Consider the following 6,206-nt stretch of genomic DNA (forward strand, 5'->3'; position numbering starts at 1 on the left):
GCTATGGTGAGTGCTGTGAAGTGTGTAAACCTGGCGATTCACAGACCTGTACCCCTGGGGCTAATAATACATTGTATGTTAATAAAAAATTATAAAAAAAAAAATACCACAATGACCCCGAGTGACTACTGTTTTCCTACCAAACCCCAATCACTTTGCCATACCCTTCTATTGCTTGGGTACCCTGTTGCTAAACCACCTTCTCCTCATGAGGAAAAGCACCCACCTTCTCCTCAGGAAAGCACCCAAACCCTAGTTAATCTGCACTTCCCCTAATACCGCCTCAGTAAGAGCAACCAATCCAGAATTGATACCCACTTCCCTTAGCATCGTCAGAATCCCTCAGTGGGATCTGAACTTACAAAAATGCCCCCCTCCTCCCAGTTGTTCCCATGGAATGCCTTTCCTTGCTGCATTGAGTCGGTAACTGACACGAGCACACTGTGGCCTTGCTCCTGGTGGTCTGTAGCTAATTAGATTTAATCAGTAGAGAGTTTGCATATGCAAGAGAAAGAAAACTTGGCCCTTCGCCCAAAGTCAAAATAATAGAAAATCTGAAACCAATCACGGGTAGATTTTTTTTTTTAAGATTTTATTTATTTATTTGACAGACGGAGATCACTTGTGCCTACTTGTGAGTAGGCAGAGAAGCAGGCAGGGAGAGAGGAGGAAGCAGGCTCCCCGCTGAGCAGAGAGCCCGATGCTGGGCTCTATCCCAGGACCCTGGGATTATGACCTGAGCCTAAGGCAGAGGCTTTAACCCACTGAGCCAACCAGGTACCCTCACAAGTAGATTTTAAATGAAGATGATAGTAAAGATAGCTAACACTCAGCTAACACTGTTCAAAGCACTTCACAGAATGTGAATTCATTTAGTCTTCCTGAAATCCCTGTGAAACAGATACTATTAATTTCTCCATTTTACAGAAGAGATGTGAGGACATTTACCCAGGGTCTCATAGCTAGTAGGGGAACAGAGCTGGGGTCTAAACCCAAGCAGGCTATTGCCAGAGCTCACGCTACTCATCACTCTAAATGGAAAGCAAAGGACACTCTTTTTTTTCCCTTTTTATTAAATTTATTTATTTATTAAATAAACATATAATGTATTTTTATCCCCAGGAGTACAGGTCTGTGAATTGCCACGTTTACACATTTCACAGCACTCATCATAGTATATATCCTCCCCAATGTCCATATCCCCACCACTCTCTTCCATCCCCCCTCCCTCCAGCAACCCTCAGTCTGTTTTTGAGATTGAGTCTTTTATGGTTTGTCTCCCTCCCAATCCCACTTTCTTTCATTTTTTTCTTTTCCTACCCCCCAACCCCCCCCCCCACATTGCATCTCCACTTCTTCATATCAGGGAGATCATATGATAGTTGTCTTTCTCTGATTGACTTATTTCGCTAAGCATAATACCCTCTAGTTCCATCCATGTCGTCGCAAATGGCAAGATTTCATTTCTTTTGATGACTGCATAGTATTCCATTGTGTATATATACCACATCTTCTTTATCTATTCATCTGTTGATGGACATCTAGGTTCTTTCCATAGTTTGGCTATTGTGGACATTGCTGCTATAAACATTTGGGTGCACGTGCCCCTTCAGAGCACCACGTTTGTATCTTTAGGATGTATACCCAGTAGTGCAATCTCTGGGTCATAGGGTAGCTCTATTTTCAGTTTTTTGAGGAACCTCCACACGGTTTTCCAGAATGGTTGCATCAGCTTGCATTCCCACCAACAGTGTAGGAGAGTTCCCTTCTCTCCGCATCCTCGCCAGCATCTGTCATTTCTTGACTTGTTAATTTTAGCCATTCAGTCTGGTGTGAGGTGGTATCTCATTGTAGTTTTGATTTGCATTTCCCTGATTCCAAGTGATGTGGAGCATTTTTTTCATGTTTCTGTTGGCCATCTGGATGTCTTCTTTGCAGAAATGTCTGTTCATGTCCTCTGCCCATTTCTTGATTGGATTATTTGTTCTTTGGGTGTTGAGTTTGCTAAGCTCTTTATAGATTTTGGATACTAGCCGTTTATCTGATATGTCATTTGCAAATATCTTCTCCCATTCTGTCAGTTGTCTTTTGGTTTTGTTAACTGTTTCCTTTGCTGTGCAAAAGCTTTTGATCTTGATGAAATCCCAATAGTTCATTTTTGCTCTTGCTTCTGTTGTCTTTGCTGATGTTCCTAGGAAGAAGTTGCTGCAGTTGAGGTTGAAGAGGTTGCTCCCTGTGTTCTCCTCAAGGATTTTAATGGATTCCTTTCTCACATTGAGGTCCTTCATCCATTTTGAGTCTATTTTCATGTATGGTGTAAGGAAATAGTCCAATTTCATTTTTCTGCATGTGGCTTTCCAATTTTCCCAGCACCATTTGTTGAAGAGGCTGTCTTTTTTCCATTGGACATTCCTTCCTGCTTTGTCAAAAATTAGTTGACCATAGAGTTGAGGGTCTATTTCTGGGCTCTCTATTCTGTTCCATTGATCTATGTGTCTGTTTTTGTGCCAGTACCATGCTGTCTTGATGATGATAGCTTTGTAATAGAGCTTGAAGTCTGGAATTGTGATGCCACCAACTTTGGCTTTTTTTTTTTTTTTTCAATATTCCCTTGACTATTCGAGGTCTTTTCTGGTTCCATATAAATTGTAGGATTGTTTTTTCTATTTCTTTGAAAAAAATGGATGGGATTTTGATAGGGATTGCATTAAATGTGTAGATTGCTTTAGGAAGAATAAACATTTTCACAATATTTGTTCTTCCAATGCAAAGGACACTCTTAAATAAGGACAAGCATGTTTGAAGGAAGAACTCATTCAACTTTTTAGAAATAAAAACAAGTAGAGTCACTTATTCATTCATTTACCAAATATTTCTTGAGCCCATATTATATAGCAGACATGAGCTCTGGGAACATTTCGGTGAACAAAATAGACAAACACTTCATCTTAACAGAGCTTACATTTTAGTGATGAAGATAGATAATAAATACAGCATATGAGGGAGAGATACATGCTAAAGAGAAAAAGTAAAGTAGTGAAGAAGGGAACAAACTATCAAGAGGGAGTGGGTGAAATTTTAGATAGGGTATCTAGGAAAACCTCACTGAGCAAAGGAGTTTTATTCAAGACCTTAAAAAGTGAGAGAGCAAACCATATAGATGTGTGAGAAAGAACTTTCCAGATGGAGAAAGCAACCAGAGCAAAGGCCTTGCAGGAGGACTATGTCTGGTGTTTTTAAGCAACAGCAAGGAGCCCAGTGTAGGTGGGAGTGGAAAAACAGAGTGGGAGACTGAGAGAGAGGGGGAAAGAGAGAGAGAGAGAGAGAGCAAGCAGTGGGAGGTGAGCCCAGGAAATAACAAGGGGCTGGATCATGCAGGAAATTGCTGATCACAGTAAGGACTTTGGTTTTACTTTGAGAGACAAGGGAGTCCTGGTGCGGTCTCAGTGGAGGGAAGTAAGGATCTGAATAACATATTAGCAGGATCGCTCTGGCTACCATGTTGAAAAGAGGCTGTAGGCAGACAGGTCAGGAGGTTATTGCAATAATCCAGGCAAGAAATGACAGTGATTTGGACCAGAGGGGACAACAGTGAGAATTGTTTAAAAACAGCCAAATTGTGGGGGCTCCTGGGTATCTCGGTTAATCATCCAACCCTTGCTTTCAGCTCAGTTCATGATCTCAGGGTTGTGGGATTGAGCCCTGTGTCAGGCTCTGTGCTCACCACGGAGTTTGCTTGCTCCTCTCCTTCCACTCTTCTCCCTGCTCACTCTCTTTCTCTAAAATAAATAAATAAAATCTTTTTTTTTAAAGTGGCCAAATTCTGGATCTATTTTTAGATAAAATCCACAGGATTTGTAGTATTTACAGTGTGAGACAAAGAGAGGTGATAAAGCTGATCCGAGGGGTTCAGCCTGAACATCTATAATAACAGTTACCATGAATTGAGATAGGAAAAAGAAAACTGCAGAATCTGAGAATGAAGATCAAGAGCTCAGACTGCAAACTCCTGCATGGAGAGGTGTCATAGCCAGCTGGATATATAGGTCAGGAGTTTAGGGGAGACGTCTGAGCTGGAGATATAAATTTGGAAGTTATCAGCATATCTATGGTATTTGAAGTCACAAGACTGATGACTTCATCTGGAAAGTGGTTTAGATTGTGAAAAAAGAGAAGAGGTTCAAGAACCAAGCCCCAGGGACTTCATCATTTAGAAGTGGGGACGATGAAGAGGAACCAGCAAACAAGACTGAAACAGAGCAACCAGAAATACAGGAAGAAAACAAGATGAGTGTGTGTCTTCAAAGCCAACTGAAGGAAGTTATTAAGGTATTCAAATCCATAGTTGGGTTCAATAGCAGTTTAGACATACATGAAGTTAAAATTAGCAAATTCAAGGAAAAGATAGAAAGATGGAAAAAAAAGGGGTTATTATAAGGAATGGAGGATAGAATGAAGACATTCAACATGTATTTATTCAGTGAATGTACTGGAAGGAAAGAACAGAGAATGCAAAAAGGTGATATTTCAAGAAAATATCTAGGAATTTTCTGTCATTAAATTTAGAGAGACATTAGTGTTGCAGGTTAGGTTCCTGGGGAGGTAAGTTAGGACAGAGGTTGGTGAACAGGAGGCTTATTATGGAATACTTCTGGGATCAATATCAGTGGAAGGGATGAAAGCAGGACAAGGCAGAGGGAGAGGGGGAGTGCTCTGCCGTCTCAACAAAGACTTCATTCACCTTTATGAGAAGGATGACCAATTGCCCTGGTTTGCCCAGGATCAACGGATTTCCCAAGATGCAAAATTGAGGGTTTTCAGAGACAAGAGTCTCTGAAATCTAGGCAAATCTAGGATGAATTAACCGTCCTATGATGGAAGCTAGGAAGCTAAGATGGACCTTTAGAATTGTCCCATGTAGAGACAAGAGGGCTAACTCTATATACCCCTGCCTCAACCAATCATTGGATGCCAGCTGCACTCAGGAAGGGGTGTCATGCTATGGGAGAAGCAGCCCTATTCAGCTGAAGGCAATTCCTAGAGAGGAGCTGACATTGTGAGATGTCTGCTGGAAGTACCTCCAGCTTCTATCATCTGGAGGATTAGGACTAAGTCCTTCAGCCCTGAAGAGAGATCCAGGTGGTCAGGACAGTGTCAAACACCATGAATCTTGGGTTCCTGGTGGCTCAGTCATTAAGCATCTGCCTTTGATTTGGGTCATGATCCCAGGGTCTTGGGATCAAGCCATGCTTTGGGCTCCCTGCTTAGCACGGAGTCTGCTTCTCCCTCCCCCACTCCCCCTGCTTGTGTTCCCTCTCTCACTGTCCCTCTCTCTGTCAAACAAATAAATAAAATCTTTAAAACAAACAAATAATACCATGAGTCTTGGGGTACCTGGGTGTCTGAATCTCGGTTTCTGCTCAGGTCATAATTTCATGGGTCACGGGACTGAACCTCACATTGGGCTCCCCACTCAGCGGGTAGTCTGCTTAAAGATTCTTTTTCTCTGCCCCTCCTCTGGCTTGCACCCCCTCACTCTAAATATAAATAAATCAAATGAATTTTTAAAAAGCATGAAAATATAAAAATCATTTTAAAACACTGTAAGTCTTTCTAATGGAAGTAGCCAATTGAGTCTTGACAGAGTAAATAAATACAAATCCATACGTAGACACATCATCACACCTGCAGAGCAATATAGACAAAGAAGAGAGAAATCCAACCAAACTGGAAAGACAAATTGTCTACAAAAGCACAGTAATTCCTGAGAGTCACCTTCTCATCCGCAATAACAAGAAAAGAAAATGAAACAGTTTGTTCAATGTAGCAAGGGAAAGTCATTGTCAACATGGAATTCTATATTCACCTGAATCATGTTTCCAGTCTGAGTTCAAAATAAAATAATGACATATTCAGACAAGCTAAAGATGAAGAGAGTTCATTTCTCACAGAACCTCAGTGAAAGAATTCCTGAAGAACATTCTCCACTAAGATGATAGTTGGAGTGGGATGCAAGGAGCAGTGGTGAATAACAGACTCTTAACTCTAGAGAACAAACTGAAGTTTGCAGGGAAGGAAGTGGATGGAGAATGGACTAGATAGGTACTAAGGAGTGCATTTGTGATGAGCACTAGGTGTTATATGTAAATGTTTAGTCACTAAATTCTAGTCCTGAAACCACCCCCAAAAAGGGGGTGGTGGTGGTG

Source organism: Mustela nivalis (assembly GCF_964662115.1).
Source record: "Mustela nivalis genome assembly, chromosome: 5".
Classification (NCBI taxonomy): domain Eukaryota; kingdom Metazoa; phylum Chordata; class Mammalia; order Carnivora; family Mustelidae; genus Mustela; species Mustela nivalis.